Genomic DNA, 21072 nt, shown 5'->3' on the forward strand with positions numbered 1-21072 from the left:
AAACTGGAAACAGTACTCCAGCTGAAGCCAGTACTGAGTAGAGCTGAACAATTATCTCCAGTGTTTTACAAACAATACTCCTGTTAATATTCCTGAGCATTAAATTTTTCTCTTTCCCAACAGTATGGCTTTGTCTTCACTGCAACTTTTTGCAGCAGAAAATATGCTAATGAGGGATTCATTAGCATGAGTCGTGATGTCATTAGCATATTTTCTGCCAATTCTTTTTGCCCAAGGGGTTTTTACGCAAAAAGAAGCAGTGTAGCTGCTTCCATTTTGCGCAAGATCTGAGGCATAAGGATAAAAAAGGGGGGGTTGCTCAAAACAAAAACCCCTTGCGCAAAAAGAATCGGCAGAAAATATACTAATGACATTGCAGCTCATGCTAATGAGTCCCTCATTAGCATATTTTCTGCTGCAAAAAGTTGCAGTGTAGACATAGCCTACTGGATTGTTGTCCCATATGCAGTTTGTAATCTATTATCCCCAGATGTCCCTGGAGGGCAGTCTGCAAAAGGGAGAACAGACACTCTCAAAACCAGGGGTTAACACTGAAGGTAAATTAGTAGTAACAAAGTACGTATCTGATCCCTCACATTGGCTATCAAGAATCAAAGGCTATGTCTAAACTACAATGATCTATCAGAAAAAGGTACACAAAATGCGCTTCACAAATTGCGTACCTTTTTCCGATAGTTTTTTTGGAAGACGCTTTTCTGAAATTTGGTGCATCTACACTTGGCCAAATTTCGGAAAATCCTCCTCTTTCGGAAGAGCCCTTCTTCCTCGTGAAAGCAGGAAGACAGGGCTTCTGAAAGAACACGTCTGCTCTTGCGCAAAAAAAGCGGAAGAGCACACCCATTACCTGAATGCAGCAGAGTTTTTCAGGATACCTAGACGTAGACCTAGTCTAGATGTAGCCAAAGAAAGAAATCAACAGCCCCCTTTATTGCATTCTAGTTCTTTAGCTCCCAATCAGTACCTAGATCCAGAACAGCAAGAACTTATTTAAAAACTCTGTTCACTATACAAAATGTTCTTCTGAGCCCTAAGGGTCAGCCATGTCACCAGATCAATATTAGTTTCGATCTTACCTAAAATATCATGCTGCCAGCCATGTCAAAAACTAAAGGTTTATTATAAAGAAAAAAGAACAAGAAGAGAGTTGTTAAACAGTAAAGCAATCAAATACCTACAGAGACTTCAAAGTCCTGATAGCAGGTTCTTGGTGAGTTTTTTTGGCTTGAAAGTCTCTCTTGAACAGATCTAAAGATTGGATGGGTCATTCAATCCTTTGCTCAGAACTTCATTTGAAGAAAACAATGAGGAGTCCTTTGGCACCTTAAAAACTAACGGATTTATTTGGGCATAAGCTTTTGTGGGTAAAAAGCGCTCCATACATCTGACAAAATGGTTTTTACCCACCAAAGCTTATACCCAAATAAATCTGTGAGTCTTTAAAATACCAGAGAATTCCTCATTATGTTTACAGATACAGACTAACATCACCAAGCCCTTTATTTCAAAATAACAGGCTGATTATTTTGAAATAACTCAGTTTTCCATGAGGAATAACGCTTATTTCAAAATAGTTATTTCGGGAGTTATTATTTCTAAGATTTGTAGAAAAGTTACTCCAAACAAAGATAAGAAGCAGGAATGAAGACAAAATGTAGAAGATGTAGCTGACCGTTATATTCCTTTTGTCATCTGGCTTATACTTCCTGGCTGTGTCTACACTGGCAAGTTATTCCAGAAAATCAGCCGCTTTTCCGGAAAAACTTGCTAGCTGTCTACACTGGCCGCTTGAATTTCCGGAAAAGCACTGACAATCTAATGTAAAATCATCAGTGCTTTTCCGGAAAAACTATGCTGCTCCCGTTCAGGCAAAAGTCTTTTTCCGGAAAACTGTTCCGGAAAAGGGCCAGTGTAGACAGCACAGTAGCGTTTTCCGCAAAAAAGCCCCGATCGCGAAAATGACGAGCAGGGCTTTTTTGCGGAAAAGTGCGTCTAGATTGGCCACAGACGCTTTTCCGGAAAAAGTGCTTTTCCGGAAAAGTGTCCTGCCAATCTAGACGCGCTTTTCTGAAAAGGCTTTTAACGGAAAACTTTTCTGTTAAAAGCATTTCCAGAAAATCATGCCAGTGTAGACCTAGCCACTGTGTCCCAAACACAAGCTTCACAGGATGGAAAAACTTTGGTGTCCGCTGTCCATAGGAATTCCCCAAACAAGTCTTTCTGACTCCTAAGGTGTAGCCCTAGTTTCTTTCAATGGGTTCTTTGTACAGCTGATAACCCTGAATGGACAATTGAATAGGCTAAGTGCTAATGCCAATCTCTCTGAAGGTGTCTCCCTTCAGCACAAGTTGGAAATACAGATAGATATACCACATATATCTATATTGCTAAGGATTTCTAGGAAGAGATGGGATCCACCTAACAAAGAAAGGGAAGAATATCTTTGCAGGCAGCCTTGCAAACCTAGTGAGGAGGGCATTAAACTAGGTTTGTCAGGGGACAGTGACCTAAGCCCTGAGGTAAGTGGGAAAGTGGGATACCAGGAAGAAATACAAGGAGGAAGGTGCAACAGAAGAGGACCCCTGAATTGTACTCAGACGGTAGGGCAATCAGCTACTTATCTAAGGTGTCTGTACACCAGTGCAAGAAGCCTGGGAAACAAGCAGGAGGAATTAGAAGTACTGGCACAGTCAAAGAACTATGATTTGATTGGAATAACAGAGCCTTGGTGAGATGACTCACACAACTGGAACACTGTCATGAAAGGGAATAAACCGCTGGTCACCAGATATTGGAGCCTCTGACAGGTGATCCTGACTGGTTTTAAGAGGAATAAGGGATCTTCCGGAAAAGGCTTTATTTTCCGAAAGATCCCGTCGAGACTGGTGCTTTTCTCCGGCAAAGCCCCGAGCCAGAAAAAAGCGGCAGCCATGTTCATGCAAATGCCGCGGGGGATATTTAAATTCCCCGCGGCATTTGCAATTCCGACTTGTCTCATTAGCATCCCTTTTCCGGAAAAGGGTGCCAATGCAGACACAGCCTCAGTGATCGGGGAGGTCCCAGATGATTGCATAAAGGCAAAAAGGGGAAGAAGGACAATCTAGGAAACTACAGACCAGTCAACCTTACCTCAGTCCCTGGAAAAATCATGGAAGGGGATCCTCAATAAATCCATTTTGAAGCATGTGGAGGAGAGGAAAGTGATTAGGAATAGTAAACATGGATTCACCAAGGGAAAGTCATGCTTGACCAACCTAATTGCCTTCTATGACAAGGTAACTGACTCTGTGGATATGGGGAAGGCAGTGGATGTGATATACCTTGACTTTAGCAAGGCTTTTGATACGGTCTCCCATAGTATTCTTGCTAGCAAGTTAAGGAAGTATGGATTGGATAAATAAAATTGTAAGGTGAATAGAAAGCTGGCTAGATTGTCAGGCTCAACAGGTAGTAATTAATGGCTCAATGTTTGACTGGCAGTCAGTATCAAGTGGAGTGCCCCCAACATCAGTACTGGGGCTGGTTTTATTCAACATCTGTATTAACGATTTGGATGAGGGGATGGATTGCACCCTCAGCAAGTTTGCAGATGACACTAACCTAGGGAGAGAGTAGATACATTAGATAATAGGGATAGGATCCTGAATTGCCTAGACAAATTGGAAGTCTGGAACAAAAGGAATCTGATGAAGTTCAAGGGTTAGTGCGGAGTCCTGCACTTGGGACAGAAGAATCCCAAGCATTGTTACAGGCTGGGGACCAATTGGCTGAGCAGCAGTACAGCAGAAAAAGACCTGGGGATTACAGTGGATGAGAAGCTGGATATGAATCAACAGCCCTTGTAACCAAGAAGGCTAATGGAATATTAGGTTGCATTAGGAGGTAGGGGTGTTAATGTCGGTTAATTGAATAGTCACTTAAACTCATAAATTCTTATCAGTTACTTGATTATTCGGTAGTCTCCAGGGGCGGGGCCAGCAGCCAGTGCACTCTGACCCCACTCCTCAGGAGCCCCCTGTCACTCCATGCTGCTGCCTCTATAAGGGTATTTCTATACTGCAAAGTTAATTTGAAATAACAGTTGTTATTTCAAATTAACTTTAATAGCGTCTATACATGCAAATCGCTATTTTGAATTTAATTTGAAATAGCGGAGCGCTTAATTCGAATTTGGTAAACCTCATTCTACGAGGAGTAACGCCAAATTCGAAATAGCTAATTCGAAGTAAGTGCTCTGTAGACACTTAATTCAAATTAACTGGCCTCCAGCCCTTCCCAGTTTCCCCTGATGGCCACTCTGGGCCAAACCAGGAAAACTCCTCTCCTTTCTCCCAGACCCAGAGCCCTTAAAGGAGTAGACTCTGGCCAGACTGCACATGCGAGAGCCAGGCCTGCCAGCAGTCTCTGCCCCTGATCCAGTGTCCCCACCATGAGCCGGGCAGCCAGTGCCAGCTATCCGTCTCCCGCCCAGTCCCCCAGCACCCAGGAGCCAGCCAGGGGTCATAGACGCCACACTCCCTCCTGGAGTAGTGAGGAGATCATAGACCTCATTGAGGTTTGGGGGCAGGTCCCCAATGTCCATGATCTCCGCACTAGACGGAGGAACGTAGCCGTCTACGGCCGTATAGCTGCCACCATGGCCCAGAAAGGCCACAGGCACACCCAGGAGCAGATGTGCCTGAAAATTAAAGAGCTGCGGCAGGGGTATGCCAGGGCTACTCGGGGCAACTCTTGAGAAGGGGCAGACACCTGCTCCTACTTCAAGGCAATGGACCACATCCTGGGGGGTGGTGCGGTCCGTGCCACCCTGGGGGGCAGCGAGCCGTGACCAGGGGGCCCTGACCAGGGCACAGAGGAGGAGCCGCCATTGAGGGTGCCACACCAGCTGGACCCCCATGCTGTTCCAGCAGTAGAGTCACCAGGGTCGTCTGGGGAGGCCACACCATCTAAGTGCCATCACTGTCCCCTTCCCGGGTAGGAGGGAGACCAGGGACTGTGCGCGTGGGCCTTGCTTACCACGGATCACGCAGCAATCTGTGCATGTGTGAGCACAATGTCGTGCCACCCCTGGGCAGGTGGCTCTAGCTACGTACCACACAGAGGTTGTGGCCTGATAGCCACACGTGTATGTGAAGAGACCTGATATGCTCCTGACCCCAGGGCGGGACACAGTAGGATGCCCTCCCTTCACAAGCCTCCTCTAAAATCTCCCCCCCACCTCACCCACACTATACACAGCACAGGGGCATGGGTGCGGTCTCAGGGCAGCTCCCACCCCCGGGGATAGCCGAACATTCTGACCATGGCCTCTGTGCAAGCACAGCAGCTCTGATGGTGCAGGGAATGGTCATCCTAACCTCGCAGAGTGGGGCTGGGCTTCACCCACCGTGTCCCCAGGGAGAACTGACCACTTCTCTTCTTTCTCCACGGCTGCACCAGCTGCATGTGCAGGGCGCACCACTCTGCCCAGGACATGCTTCCACACCCGAGGGCTCCATAGGATGACTGCAACATGGCAGGGGGACGTAGAGCAGCACCTGGGGGCCCTGCGAGCCCTGACCCGCATCATGGAGCAGCGGGCACAGGAAGAATGGGAGTTCCAGAGGGAGGTGCTTTCCCAGGGTCATGCCATCTGTGCCCATCTGCAGACCCTGGTGCAGAGTGTGCTGCCTCGTGCCGCTCCAGTGCCTGCTTCCCCCCCCCCCCCCAGCTACCATTCCTCCTCCCACTTCGTCTCCCCCTCTCACCTCTCCCTCCTCAACCTCCTCATCCTTCTCCTTAATCTCCACACCCGGGATTTGGGGGGATTTTATAGCAGTCTTCAGTGACCTAAAGTGGGGTTCCAAAGAGAGATGGACAGAAGCTGTTCTTAGTAATGACAGATGACAGAACGAGGAGCAATGGTTTCAAGTTACAGTGGGGGAGGTCTAGCTCGGATATTAGGAAAAACTATTGTAAAAGGAGGGTAGTGAAGCACTGGAATGGGTTACCTAGAGAGGTGGTGGAATCTCCATCCCTAGGACAAAGTCCTGGCTTGACAAAGCCCTGGCTGAGATGATTTAACTGGCGTTGATCCTGCTTTGGGCAGGGAGTTGGACTCGACCTCCTGAGGTTTCTTCCAACCCTATGATTCTATGATAAAAACCTCACAACACAAAGGTGATACAAACATATAAATAAGATTATTATTCTTGGAAAATAATATTGTTCACAGGCATCTTACATGGCATAACTGGGCACATTCCTTGCAATTTTATAATATTGACATCAGAGACATGAAATGTCTCTCATATTTCAGACAGCATCACACCTTTTCTGTAGTACTATTGTCTATTCAGATATTCTCCATTTTGTAGCTATGCATTTGATTTTTTCACTCCTAAGTGAAATACTTTGCACTTGTTTTAACTGAAATCATCTTTTTTTTTGTTTCAGACCAATTCTCCAATTTATGAAAAGAATTTTGAATTCTAATCTTATCCTCCAAGGTGCTTGCAGCTTGACTCAGCTTGGTGTTAGCTGCAAATTTTATGTATAGTCTCCACTGCATCCTTCAAGTCATTAATGGAAATACTGAAGTCTCAGAACTGGGACAGACCCTATGGGACACTATTTGATGTCTTCCCAGTTTGGCAGCAAACTACTAATAACTACTCTTTGAGTATGTTTTTGAAAACAGCTATGTGTACACCTTATCATAATTTAATCGATTCACATTTCCTTAGTTTGTTGATGAGAATGTCATGTGGGAGTGTATCAAAAGCCTTATTAAAGTTAAGATATAATCACATTTACTGCTTCCTTCCTGTCCATTATAACTAATTAAGCACTAGGAAGTTGTGCTACTTTAACTATATTGGTTTGTAAACTAAGAGTTACAGTAGTACAAAAACTGTTTGTAGTGCAGACTAAGAGTGTCCATATACACAGTTGTACTAGTTTAACTAAATTGGTATAAAATAACACTTTCAGTTATATTGATACTTATGTGAAGACAAAGCCTTGGTGATTGTAGAAATATCCTTATTCACCAAATGTGATACAAAAAAATCAGACAAAACTGAGTGACTTATTTTAGTGTTTAAAGGACATAATTTGAAACAATTAAAAAAATAAAGCTGCTTCTAGTATTAAAAGCTGAGGAGGAATGGAGGAAGTTTACAGTTCTACAATCACATTCTCTTGATTTTTTTTAAACCTTGTTCCTGTTGCTGTGTCTTTAAAGTGCTACATAGTCCTGTATTTTGTTTCAGAGGTAATGACTATAAGGAAAGTGTTTCTAAATATGTAAGTTAGACAAACTGATTATTCTTCTCTCATTTCTTTCGGTTCCTGTAATGTGAGGTGTTATATCATTTCAGACAGAAGTGTATGTTTAATCTTGTTTATTTCTCTTCAGCCTAATTTATGTCATTTTGAAAGATGAGAGCCATATTATATTCTCTGCAACCTGCTTCCCACATAGCACCAGTGTAACCTATACATGCAAGGGGTCATGATTAGTAGTACATTTAATTTTTCTGGAGTCTAAGGAATAGACTGTAAATGTCATGCAATTAACGGCACTTAGCACAATACTGATTTAGGCCCAATGTTTCTTAAAGCTTTCAGCAGGACTGGAAAGAAACAACATGCTCCTTGTTCAGGTCACTGTTGCATGTGTGCTCATGTTGTCTCACAAAGCCAATTATCATTATTGTTCTAGAAAATGTTTATATGAAAGTAGCACCCAGAGGCCCTACTTGTATTGAAATCCTGTTGTGCTGGGTACTGTACAAATACAGAAAAGGGACAATCCTCACCTAGAGAGGCTTACAATCTATTTTAGGTGCTAAAAATAAACTTAACTAATCATCATACCACATTGATTGTAATTTCTTATACCATAGATACAAGTGCATGGGAAGCAGATTACACAGAATATTCTATCTATAACATTCAATTTTTATAGTGATATCAATGTATTGGCTAAATTCCCCCCCCACCCCCCTTCCCCTTCTATTTATTTAGAGTTTTCAAATCCCCTACTCATAACTCCGGTCATCTGAAGAAGTGGGCTGTGCCCACGAAAGCTCATGATACCATCTACATGTTTTGTTAATCTATAAAGTGCTACCAGACTATTTGTTGTTTTTTTCATTAACATCACGTCACTCTTTTTCTTATTCTTTTTATGTTGTAATAAAAATATAGATCTTCCACAACAACTGAAACATTAACCTTCCTATAACAGGGGATTGATCTCTAGGTCCATGCCTTGTATCTGTTCCATGGCATGTCTTTTAGTGAGTTGGTTTACTACAAGTGATGGAACTGGGACTAGGTCTCAACTATTCCACAGGACTATGATTTAGAAGGAGCCAGTAGGCACAATCAGTTGGGCTTGCTTTTTTGGTGTAAGTAAACAGGGTGATGTCTTCCTAGAGCTTTCTAGGAGAAGCTTATGGAGTGTATATCTGTGGGTAGCAAGGAAGGCTATGGTCTAACAAATCTGCTGGGAGGAAACTCCCTGTAGGGACAAGGCTAGGACTCTGTGATGTAGCAGGAGGCTGATTAGATTTATGTTCAATAAATCAGATTCCTAGAAGAAAAGATTCATTGTGAAATCTCCTGCAGTGTGGAGTTTGAATCCCTTGGGAAGTTGCAGTGCCCAATTCTGGATTGGATGAGCTCCTTTTATCCTTCCCATGGTCTTCTGGAAGGTTCTAAAATATTGAAAACATTCAGCATTAGGTTATCTTGTTTTTAAATTACCTGAATAATGCAACTGTTTTAATAGCTATAATATTGTGGTTTAGAGTTACCTTGTGCTTGTGTCAGCCCTCACATTACTATATAAAGAAAATCCTCTGAAGTTAGTTGGATTTTTCTGAGTGACAATCCATGAAAAATTCAATCCTGAAAGTCCTAATCTTGCAATTGGTTTCACTCAAACATATCCTGGCATTTAAACAGTCTATTGCAGAATCGGGGTCTAAATCTGCATTTATCTGAACCTTGGAGAACCTGGAACCCCAGAGTTCCTCTTCCTCATCCATTGAAGAGGACTTTAAACAGATAATTTAACCTCTTTATCTCTCACTTTACTTGAATTTAGAATTTTATTCAATTTGCTTATATTGTCTTCATCACTGTAGCATCTGAGCATCTTCTAGAAGTGCATTAAGCAAAATGACCAGCCCTTGTCATGGGAGTCTCCTCTTCTGCCATCTTCCTTTCCAAAGGGAAAACTTAGGTTTTGCTTATTTTATGGCTGCTGTGCATGTTTACCAATTAAGGCAAGGTCAAAGGTGTGTGCCTTGCCCTTTGAGTAGGAGCAGTGATGACTGAAGTTATTCTTAGATCCTAGAAGAGCTTTTCAGCCTTGAAGGAGGCCCTGGGATCTCTGTTTCCTGCATAAATAAGCTTAGCTTGTGCAGTAGCTAGCTGTATTGTACCCGAGGAGCTAAATTGTTGACCAGTCTTCATTCTTGACCTCCAAGCAGCCTTTTAAATTCTGGAGGCCTAAATTTTTGCACATTAGTGAAGTAGAGATGGTCTGTGGAAGATCAAAGTTTTTTAAATATTTTGGCAAAGGGAAAACATCCATGGTAACAGAAGAGGAAGACAACTATTACTAATTTTTTCAATACAACGCCCTCTTTCAACTAGTATCACTTCAGTTTGATCCAGATTGAGTCTTAACTTTCTTCCAAATTCCAATCTGAATTCTGTTCTGCAACAGTCAGACATACTGAAAATAACTTTTTATATTTTATTGTAGAATAGTAAAAAGCCTTAACAGTGGGTGTAATCCATTACTGGAACAATTTACTGAAGGAATTGGTAAATTAACTATTTCTTGAAGACTTTAAATTGTTCTAGTTTAACCGCAAATTACTAGGTTTGATAATATTTACTTACCTAGAAGCAAAGAACAAAAACCTCCACCGCTTGGATGAAATTCAGTGTCTTATGTGATGCAGGAGGATAGATTATATATCACACCATCTTAAAATAATGTGCATCTGTGGAAAGATCAAAACCGAAAAATAAGAAACGGACATTTTAAGTGTGGGGTTTTTTTGCTCATGAAGCAAGCTTTTTAATGTTCCATGAAATTTTGATAACTTCAAGAATTTTTGGTTAGCCACAGTTGTTTATGAATGCCTCCATACTAGCAATTGGTTTGCAAAGGACAGATTTTCTGAATTCTAACGTCAGGAATTTTTCTCTGAAGTGACCATTGTTCAGGACACTAGAAAAATGCAGCTTTGCAGACTTATGTTTTAAGGTAACTGCAAATTGATATTTGTGCCATAAATACAAATCTGTGAGGAAACTTCAAAACAAAAAACAATACTCTGTGTCAAATAAGTGCTGTATAATTTTCACCTTCAAAAGCCCCCATGCCATGGCAGTCTTTCCTGTAAGGAAGAAGGGCTGGATATAACTCCCTTCAGAGACTGTCAATGTCTCTGTGTCAGGCCTTGTCTATACTTCTGGGAAAACAATGCTCCAGAGGCCAATCTTCTGGGGTTCAATTTAGTGGGTCTTATATGAGCCTGCTAAATCGAATGCTGAGAGTGCCCCTTTGGATCCTGGTACTCCTCAGAGTCACAAGGAGTAAGGGAAGTTAACGGGAGAGTATTTTTTCATCAACCTCCCACATTGTGGACACCCCAGAAATTTGGTTTATGGTGCATAGTCCAGCTACACAATTCTCAAGCTGGAATTGCGTATCTTAAATCCCATTTCTCCGTCAGTATAAACCTGGCCCCAGACAGATCTTGCTCAAGAACAACAAGCTAATGACTAAGAATATCTAGCGGTCCAAGTCCATACTGGTTGTGGAAGCAAGAGAGCAACTAGGAACTCCTGCTTGAATCGCTTAATAGCCTATTATGCTATTATCAGTTTACCAGAAAGTAAAGCCATAAATCTCATATTTTAGTGAAATACTAGATACAGAGTTGTACATTACCATTTGCATATATACAGCATCTATTACAGTAGTATTTAGGCTTTATGTGGTTTGACTGAAGGAACAATGTTGTCAAGAAATAGTCAGTTTCCAAAAAGCTGCTGGCACTACAGGCATTTTGGTGTTGAAAATGCAGCAGTCACTAACACCTTGTCAATACTAGCAATTCCACCACTGCTAGCAATGTAGTGCTGCAACAGTGTTAGAAACAGTGGACAATTTCAGGGAAAGGAGTCTGCATAGACTTATTGATAAATAATCAGCACTTTCACTTATCTGGATATTGCTTTTGCTGTCTCTATGATCTTATTTGATAAGATCACTAGGGTCTTTTAAATGAATTCTGTATATATGGGGTTCCCAAACTTTTTGACACGGGGACCAGTAAATCCATTCATAAACTTTTGGAGGACCAGTAATGTTCATTTGCATGTTTGCATATTCATTAATCAAATGATGAATATTCAAATACTTTGTTTCTGGTCCTCCCAAAACCCCCAGTGCCAGCTTTAGCAAAGCTTTTGATATGGTCACCCACAATATTCTTGCCAGCAAGTTAAGGAATATGGATTGGATAAATGGACTGTAAGACAGACAGAAAGCTGGTTAGACCAGGGTTTCCCAAACATTTTACTTTAGTTGGAACCCTTTTTTTTCAGTACTGCTTTTTGCAGCCCAAAAATATAAATACATAACAAACTGAGAAAATACCAGACATATAACATGTCTGGTATTTTCTCATTAGGTACGTTGTATTATTACTAGATGTATCAGTTTGTAGTTTCGAACTGCCTGGCTGGTAAATGTGCTCAGGCTGCATGAGTGTGTCTACCAGCCAGACAGTTTGCAACTACTTGAGGGGTGTGTGTGTGGGGGGGGGGCAATAGAATCCCCGGGCCAGACTAATTCATGCTTCGTGCTTTGCAGGGGGGGAGGGGACAATGGGGGCAGCACCCCAAGATCTACATATGGCTGGGTCAGTCCCACTCCCCGCAGGCCAATTCCTTCCTTCCTCCTGCTCCCCCCACTGCGCCTCTGGCCAGTCCCACTTCCCCCCGGGCAGCCAGTTCTCCCCCGCTTCTCGTCCCAATCTCCCTTGGCCAGCCCCGCTGCCCACGTCCAGCCCTCCTTCCAGCAGCTGCTTCTCTCCCCCTACCCCCCAATCTTCCCCAGCCAGCTCCCAGCCCTAAACCTTGCACCCCCCAGCATCCCTGCTTCCACCGGCCTCCCAGTCTCCCCAGCCTGCCCCGATTCCCCCATCCAGTGCTGCTTCCAGTGGCCAGCTTCCCTCCTCCTCACCCCAGAATCCCCTGGCACCTGCACCTTCCTTTAGCCCTGCACCCTCCTGGTGCTTCCCGCTTCCCTTACTGCCCCTGCCCCCTTTGCCCTCTTTTTCCCTAATACCTACCCCCTCACCACTCTCTGCCCCTTTCCCCTCCTGCCCCTCTGTGCCTTCACACATGACTTACTCCATCCTGGCCTTCCTCATACCCAACCCTTCTTTCAAGCCTTCTCCAAGCACCTCCTCCTACAACCCCCAATGCCCTTCCCCTCTCCTCTCCTCTCCCCTCCCAGCATTACCCTGTCCCCCCTCCCACTGATACCTCCCCTCCTGCCCTTTCCCTCATTGTCTGCACTTGGCCCCCTGGCATTTGTCTCTCTCTCCTGCACCCTGTCCCTTGGTGCCTTCCCCGCCGCCGCCACTGCCACTGCCACCGCCTCACCACCCAAGCCCATTCCCTACCTTCTGCCTTCCACAATGAGGGGCCAGAGACCGCGCTCAGGCCCCGGAGGCCAGCCTCGGAGGCAGTGTGGCCCCGCCACGTGCCTCCGAAGAGTTTTAAAATCCCAGCCGTGACATCACGTCACACCCGGGCGTCTTCCCCTCCCATGTGCAACGCCGCACATGGGCAGCAGCAGGTGGTGAGGAGGAGCCGCGCATGGCGGGGATGCTCTGTGGGCGGGGTGGGAGGATGCATGGGGGGGCCTGGGCCTAGGCCTGGGCCCGCTCCAGGCAGAGCCGGGGGAGAGACTCAGCTCCACATATTGGTGGAGCAGGGCCCCTGGCTCTGTAACTCGCCGGCACTTCTGGGTTCAGGGGTGCAGGGCCTGAATCGGCCTACGGCCGGCCCTGCCGGCAGCCACCAGCCATACTGAGGCCTGGTATTCTTTTCCCACGGCCTGGTACCGGGCCGCAGCCCATAGTTTGGGAAACGCTGCTGTATATTCTCCCTAGTGGGATACACCTTCTGACTAGACAGAATTTTACAAATGGTAAGGGGAGTTCAGTGCCTGAAAAGGTTGCTAGGTAGCACCAGAGCTTGGAGTCCAGGTTATTGGATAAGTATAGCAACCAACTGTTTCAGTTCCATCTGGTGAACTTCAGAGTCCAAAAGTTAGACTAGAACCCTGAGGAAGAGTACAAGAAGGGCAGATCCCATGTGATTATGCGGGGGGGAAATCCATTCTGAGGATTCCAGTAACATACAAGTAACCTCTCTTTTTAAGTAAGCTGGCCTCTTCAGATTATCAGTCAGGGTGTCTGGGGGTGGGGTAGAGAGGTAGTTAGAGTACAACTGCTGGGGAGTGGGTTGAGAAATTCTAAACAAAGAGACAACAGAATTGCCTTTTTTCAAGTATGTATCCATTCTGGATGCTATGTCATGGAGGCATGGATGAACATGTAAGTAACCCAAACTTAAAGTAGCTCTGCGTATTTCTAGGATACATTGCAAAGGCATGACACATCCTGGCTAAATTCTCATGGAGTGAATTCCAGGTCCCTCTGGTAATGGGATTTGAAACTTCTGTGCTAGCTCAGTACACAGCCTGATGACTTAATCAGGAATTCTATAGGAATAGCTACTTTATAATATAAGGATAAGTTGTAAATAGGGTTACGCCTTCTAAATGTGGTTCTGTGAAAATAGCAGTTTAGTGCCATTTTTATACATCAGGTAGAGAGCCTAATCTCTCCCTGATGAGAATAATGCTCTGGATAAGATAGCACTAAGACATGACCTTGGTCAGAAATGTAACAGGGAGGTGACACAACCTTTTGTTTATGGAAGTCTGAAGGGAGGGACATCTGCCAGAAGCATCATTTGTCAGAAGAAGCAATTCACTCACTTTACTGCAATCATTCATGTAAGTGTAAGTCTGCCTCTCACAATAGCATTATTGTGTCATAATTTGGTTTTGGAATGGAGTGATCTTCAGATGTATTTCACTGACCAAGATTTAGTAATGGTCTGTGTCACACCCGTGAAACAAGGTTTACAGGAGCGGTCGACAAAGGCTTCCCTTGTCGACCGATCCTCGTCTAAACTGCCGCGCTATGCCAGATCAGCTGATTGTCAGCACAGCGCGGCAGCCATTTTTATTTTAATGAAGCGGGGATTATTTAAATCCCCGCTTCATTGACTATGTCAGGTAAACTACTTTACATGGCTCCATCAACGGAGCCATATAGTGTAGTCACACCCTTAGTGTTCTTGGGGACTTGGCAACTACTGGTTTTGTTTTGAGTGGAGTGATCAAACTGCTTCTGGCTGTGTCTTGTCATTTTGCCAGGCATTCAAGAGCGTGGAGGGAATTTATGATTTATCCTTAGCTTCTAAGTATGGACAAAACATCTGTACTATAATGTTTGTCCAGGCCTGCTTTAGAGTCAGGACATTAACCTTTCCTAACTTTGACCTTTTATAGGTGATGTGGCTCAAGAAATGAAGCTCAGTCTCTTGCCAGAACATATGTGTGTGAGAGACTCTTATTACAACGGTGGAAGGCTCTCTTTCCAGGAAAAAAGTTTGAATACAATGCTGCCAAACCAGAAGAGCTCTCTATCTGCCTCTCAAAAGTCTAACATACTTTGCCATATGCACAAAACAAACTGGGATAAAGTTATTTGTTTTAATTTTTCAGTCATAATTATCTTAATTTTTTAAAAGTGTAGTTATTAAAGAACATAATCAATTTAATAGGTCTTTTCTCTAAAACAGGAAGCATATATTTCATATCCACAATACCTGCAATGCAGAAGTAGCTCACTATAAACAAAAAACTCCTCAATTTACTCTTTACTCTTTACTCTTTACTAAATTTATTCAAGATAATTCTGTGCCAAAAATTAAACATTCTGCAAACAATATTTTAAAATTCTGCACATTTCTGTGTATTTTGTCAAAATAATCACAGTTAGTTACAATTATTTTAGTAATTTAAAATAAATATTCAGGCAATGTTGTGCATGTTGAGGCTTCCACTGAAAGCCCAAGCCCTGCCACGTGTGGGACTGACAGTGGGATCCCCGCCAAGCTTTGGCTCAAATTTGATTTCTACCAGAAGGAAGCATTTTGTTAGAAATCACAGATCCAAAGGAAAAATAGAATTCTGCAGGGAACATTAATTCTGCATTATGCGGTGGTACAGAGTACCTTAAAAAAATTAATAATCAGGATATACCAGAACCTGAGAGAAAGGTAAGATTATGTTGCTACAGAAATATTTATTAAAGGTAAGGTCATAAAGTGCAACTCACTTAAATGGAAACCTGGTGAAACATCAAAAATAAAAAGGCTGTAAAATCAGATAATTACATATTTTTTTCTAGATGTACCTCCTATATCTCTATGATCAGCCCCAATTTTGCCCTACTCAAGGAAAAAAGTGTTGCCCTCCTAACCCCAAAATGGATAAACTACTTAGTCTTGTGTTGTCCAAAAAACAAGCCTTCTGACAAGATTAATTCTAGAGAACATTTCAGAGCTGTGTCATGACCTATATTTAAAAGGAGGTTTTATTTTGGAAATGCTGACACCAGCTTAGCTATAGCATGGCCTACAGCAGATGCTGTTATAGTAAAACTTAACATTGTTAGGGTTGCCAGGTGTCCAGTTTTGAATCGGACAATCCGGTATTTGAGCTCTCTGTTCAGTAAACAAATTGAGAAAATATAAATGAGAAAATATAAATGTCCGATATTTTCTAAATAAGACGTAATGTAGATTGTGATGTAATGTCAAGTGTGTCCGGTATTTCTGTTGAAATCATCTGGCAATCCTAATACATTGTCACTGAAAAATTATAATAGATTATTTCAGATGTAAACCAGTTAATTATACATGTATTCTACAGGTCTCAGTAGTTAAACCATACAGATTCTATACCTCTTTGGCATGGAAAACCACTTACAATATAATTTATAAGTGAAATACGGTACTATTATGGCAGAGTCACTTTAATTTTGCCAGATCTCATGATTGCATTGTAAATCTTGTGTGACATGTAATCTTTCTTAGACCTAGCTCCTGAATTCATGTGACTGTGTAGGAATCTCATCTGTTTTTATAAAGTAGGTGTCCATCCCTCATTATTGCAGAGAAAAACTTAATGTTGAACCACAAAAAATCAACATCAGAAGTAATAAATAAAAAGAACTCCAACTTAAAAAAACTCAGTATTTTCAATGAAATCTCATGAATTTGACTCGCTCATGATTTTAAAAAATGTTTTGGTTTGTGAATATCATCATAATTTTAATACTCCAAACCTCTGTTTCCCATTTTAAGTATTCACTATATTATATAAACAACCTTTCTACAATATTTTTGATTGATGTGATGAATTATCCTTAAATTAAGATGTCCACCACATATATTCAAATGCATCCCAAACTTACTCTATGCCAGGGAAATGGAACTTTCTAATTGCCTAGCTTCCTTCAGAGAACTCTATGGAAAAAAACTGAACATGGTTTACCTCCTGCAAAGGTGTGCATAATTCAGAACAGGAGGAAGCAATAATGTTGGAGCCGAAAGAAGGTTTTCCTCTTTGTGCTCTTTAGTAGAAGCAGAAGGATATAAGGTTGTTTTGTTCTCTATTAAAAGCTTCTTCAATTCATTTAGACCATAGTTCTTATCTGTAACATCTTGAAGATAATGTCTTCTCTTCTTTGTAAATAAAATACTGATAACATTCCATCCATCTAGGATTGATTCCTGCAATTAAATTATATTGCACTGTCCAGTATTTTTAGATGGATAGATAGTTGATCTATATACAAGCTTTAAAAATTGGGTTTGCATCCTTTCTAGCAGCTTTTTGATATGTATAAAGAAAGGTCTGATGTGTTTAGCTTTTAAAACAAATTCCTTGTGTTTTACTTTTAGAATACAGGCATGTAAGTCTGGACTTTTCTGGACAATGAGGTATAAGGGGAATCTTTCAAGAAATGAAAGTTTGCTATTCTTTCCAATAGATATATATTTTGGAAACTTTTACAAAGTTATTTCTTCCACTTAACTGCTCATAATGTATTTAGTTAATATTCTGTTAATACAAACAAAAAGTTCTAAGCAGACTAAAATCCTTTAAATTACTCAGGTTTAAGTTTATGATGTCAGTTTCTCTGTTGACTAAAGAACTAGTGTCTTTCAGAGAAGTGTCTTTCAGACCTGAATACCTAACGTAAAATAAAATTTTGGTTTTTGCCAAAACAGTTACATTTTAAACTCTTATAAGTCATAAAGAAACAAAAAGGGAGAATAAGCCCATTTTTTCCCCTTTGAACCTCTTTAACTTATCCCTTGTTGAAAGATGGAATTTTCATCACCATGGCAAATCCAAATGGGATGTAACCTCCTTACAGATGGAGTGTTAACAGGTTCAGTCTTTAGCTACGTCCTTAAGGTGGTCTGGAGGTATTGGTACAGAGGGGGAAACACAAAATGATCACCTTTCTCTTCTCATAGTGGAAATTGAATTATGATATTGAAGAGAAGTCATCTGACCTCCCTCTGTCTCATCGTGCAAACAGTTGCATGTGAATAACTTTACGCATGTGAGTACTCCAAAGGACTTCAAAATGCATCTACGTCTGGGCATGAAGTTAAATGTGTGTAAATATTTACAGGGTCGAGGCTTTTGTTTGCATACTGAATTCCTTTTGACTGAAATCGAGTGAGCCATATGGGAGGGCACCAGCCCACCCAGGACAGTGGAGGAAGGAAAGAGCCTACTGGTGAGCCAAGCACTTTGACTGGGGCTGATTCTCTTCACAACATTAACAGCGGGATATGCCCCCACCAGTGGGAAGTGGAGGATCAGTGGGGCTCAGGGGAGGGGGGAATTAAGTGAAAAATCAGGGAGAAGACAGCAAGGGGGGAGCATGTAAAGAGCCAATGGGTGGGTAGCATAGGTGACATGTAACCAGCTGCCACTTGCCCATACTCACCAGCCACCATAGCTCACGTGAATCAGAAATGGGATGGAGGTGGGGCCTACTGACCAAGAGTTGGCACGCAGTGGGGCTGCACTGATGGACCAGCAGGAAGAGCAGCTGGCCCCACGTGCTGCATCTTTGCCCTGCCACTGGCCTTGCATATCTACCCCCATCATTGGCCACTGGATTCTTCCACTCACCCCTGGTGGGGCATGCAAGCAGGGATGCAGCCAGCAGCAGGACCTGCCAGTAATAATGATGGAAGGCAAGACAAAATACAAGACCCATTTTTTGCCTCTTTTTAAGAAAAAGGACACCTGCACCAGAGCTTAAATGTGGAATTATCCCTTTAACAATGGGACTTCTGCCTGCAAGCACTGCCCCCTGCAGATCCCATTGGCCAGGGATGGGAAACTTGACAATGGGAACTGACAGGATGGTGCCAGGAGAGAGGAGCAGCATGCGGAGACATGTTTTTTGCCACCATTAAGGCCACGGGTGCATTAGGCCCTTCCAGAATCAGCCTGGGGCTAGAGCAGGAAGAAAGCCTGCTACAGCCTTGCTGCGCTGCCCCACTACTGGCTCCCAGGGACCAACACACATACCTCCTCCTGCACCCCAAATCCCATCCTGTACCCCAAGCCCCAGCCCTAAACACCCTTCCAGAGCCAGTAAATGTGCCCTTTCCTGCAATGCATTGCAAGCTCAGGCCTTAAGCCCTCTTCCAGAGCCATCACTCATATGCCCTCCTGAACCTCAACCCTCTGCCCCAACCCTGACCCCCCTCCAGGAGCCAGCACCCATGTCCCCTCATACACTGTAATATTCCACTTGAGCCCCAACTGCCTGCCCTAGACTAGTAAAAGTGAGTGAAGGTTGGAGAGAATAAGTGATGGAGAGAAGTAGGGATGGAATGAGCAGGGCAGGGCAGATCTTAAATTCAGAATGTGATCTTGGACATAAAAAGGTCGGGGACCACAGGTTTAGAAGATACAGTCCATAAGCATTTGCATTTTTTGTTTATACCATTTTATCTGTGAAAAATGTCTAGGGCCCTAACTATAATTTTCCTGGTTAGTATTAGTAACTAAAAATACTGACTCTATATTTAGGTTTAAGAATTTTTAAACACATAATTTTTCAGTCACACAAATGTGCCAAAATTTCCAGCTGAAGCTGGACATACTTATTAGGTATCTAACTGTGTGTGTTAACTGATCTGAGAGGCTTTCAGAAGACTGAGCAATTATTGAGACATACCACAAAGATTTATTATACATAAAAATATAACACAATTTATCAGTGATTCAATCTTCCACTGTATTTATAATACAGTGAAAGCTTTATTATCCAGGACTCTGCTAACTGGAAAACTTTATTAACTGGCATTGCCCACAGCCACAATACTACCATGTCTTCATTGGATTATAGTGTAGTCAACTAATCAATTAACTAATAAGCAAAAGCTTATCGGTTAATGCTTTAGACTACATGCATTTCCCTCCCCCGCTTGCCAGTAAATTTTTTAGCAGGCTGGCCAGCAGCCCTGCTCAGTTCTGGCTTGCACTGGTTCTGGGACCTACCACTGTTACAGCTCTGCATTTAAAGTGTATTAGGAGCTGGGAAGGCAGGCAGCCTTGCTCAGTTCTGGCTCGCGCCAGGTATGGGAACTCAGACCCACCCCGGACTGGGGCTGTGGCCACTCCACCCCACTGCCTCTTATCAGAGGCAGCAGTGTGGCATGACAGGCATCTAGTCCGTGAGGAGAGCTGTTTTTTAAACTGGCTCGCCTCGCAGACAAGTTCCCTGCCTGGCACCCTGCGCTGCTGCTTCTGATACAGAGGCAGCAGCTCAGAGTGGCAGGGGGATTTTTGGGAGTGGGGTCGGAGTGCACAGGCTGCTGGCCCCACCCCCAATGACATAGTCAAGTAACCGATAAGAATTCATGAGGTTAATCGACTATTCAGTTAATTGATATTTAACATCATATTCTTCACGTATGTGTGCCTGACTCCCACCTGTCCAGCAGCTTGTTGCAGGGCTTCTGACAGCCAGCATTGCTGGCTGAAATCATGAGCAGGCACCTCCTTCCTCTTCAGCCTGCCACTAGCTGCCAGGAGTCAGATGTACTGGTAGGGGGTGAGAGCAGAGCAATAAGCTTTGTTATCCAGCACATTCGTTTAACTGGCAACCGCCATTCTTCCAAAGTGCTGGGTAACAAAGCTTTCACCATATATAGAAAAGTTAACTAAAACACACTGCAACAACTATTCAGCTAAGCATGTTCCCGAATAATAGTTTCAACCACAAAAAAACCCACCTTCCTTTGGCATTCCAAACAGTAAATTAAATCAAATACGCATGAATACCTAAATAGTTGACAATCATTGCCAAAGATGAATTAAAAATCCTTGCGAAAAGTGTAATTTGAGAAATAAATTGAAGATTTACTTAATTACACATTTATTTTTGAGATATACAGTATTTATTCCAGAGGCGACATGAGCTGAAGGAAGTAGAATTGGGAGTCACTTTGGCTACGTCTAGACTGCAGGCTTTTTTCGGAAGAAGTTTTTCTAGAAGAGATCTTCTGAAAAAATTTCTTCTGAAAGAGAGTGTCCACACTGCCAAAGCGCATCGAAAAAGCGATCTGCTTTTTTGAAAGAGAGCGTCCAGACTGAGTGGAATCTATTTCCCATAAAAGGCCACCCGGATCCACTTCAGCCAGGGCTTTAGGTCACCAGTTGCTTCCGAGTGCTAGTGCTGGAGCCTTGCACAGATACATGTTTAAAGGCCCCCTCCTCCCCGGACAGCAGTTTCTCTGCTTCTGCTGTGTGCTTGCCTACCTCTTCGAGGGACACCTATGCTC

General features: G+C 43.0%; 1 long non-coding RNA gene across 2 annotated transcripts in view; it reads left to right on the forward strand.

Moving 5' to 3' along the window:
- LOC142827514 (uncharacterized) overlaps positions 1-21072 on the forward strand; it is a 33835-nt gene that overhangs the window by 11063 nt on the left and 1700 nt on the right. The window contains exons 2-3 of one of the 2 annotated variants that reach the window (XR_012902200.2): positions 6454-6679; positions 14690-18002. This is a non-coding gene — a long non-coding RNA (uncharacterized LOC142827514). Of the gene's footprint in view, positions 1-6453; positions 18003-21072 lie in introns of both variants that reach the window. The other variant, XR_012902199.2, reaches the window with a different exon arrangement.

This window comes from Pelodiscus sinensis, chromosome 3 (assembly GCF_052426305.1).
Source record: "Pelodiscus sinensis isolate ZL-2025 chromosome 3, ASM5242630v1, whole genome shotgun sequence".
Lineage (NCBI taxonomy): Eukaryota > Metazoa > Chordata > Testudines > Trionychidae > Pelodiscus > Pelodiscus sinensis.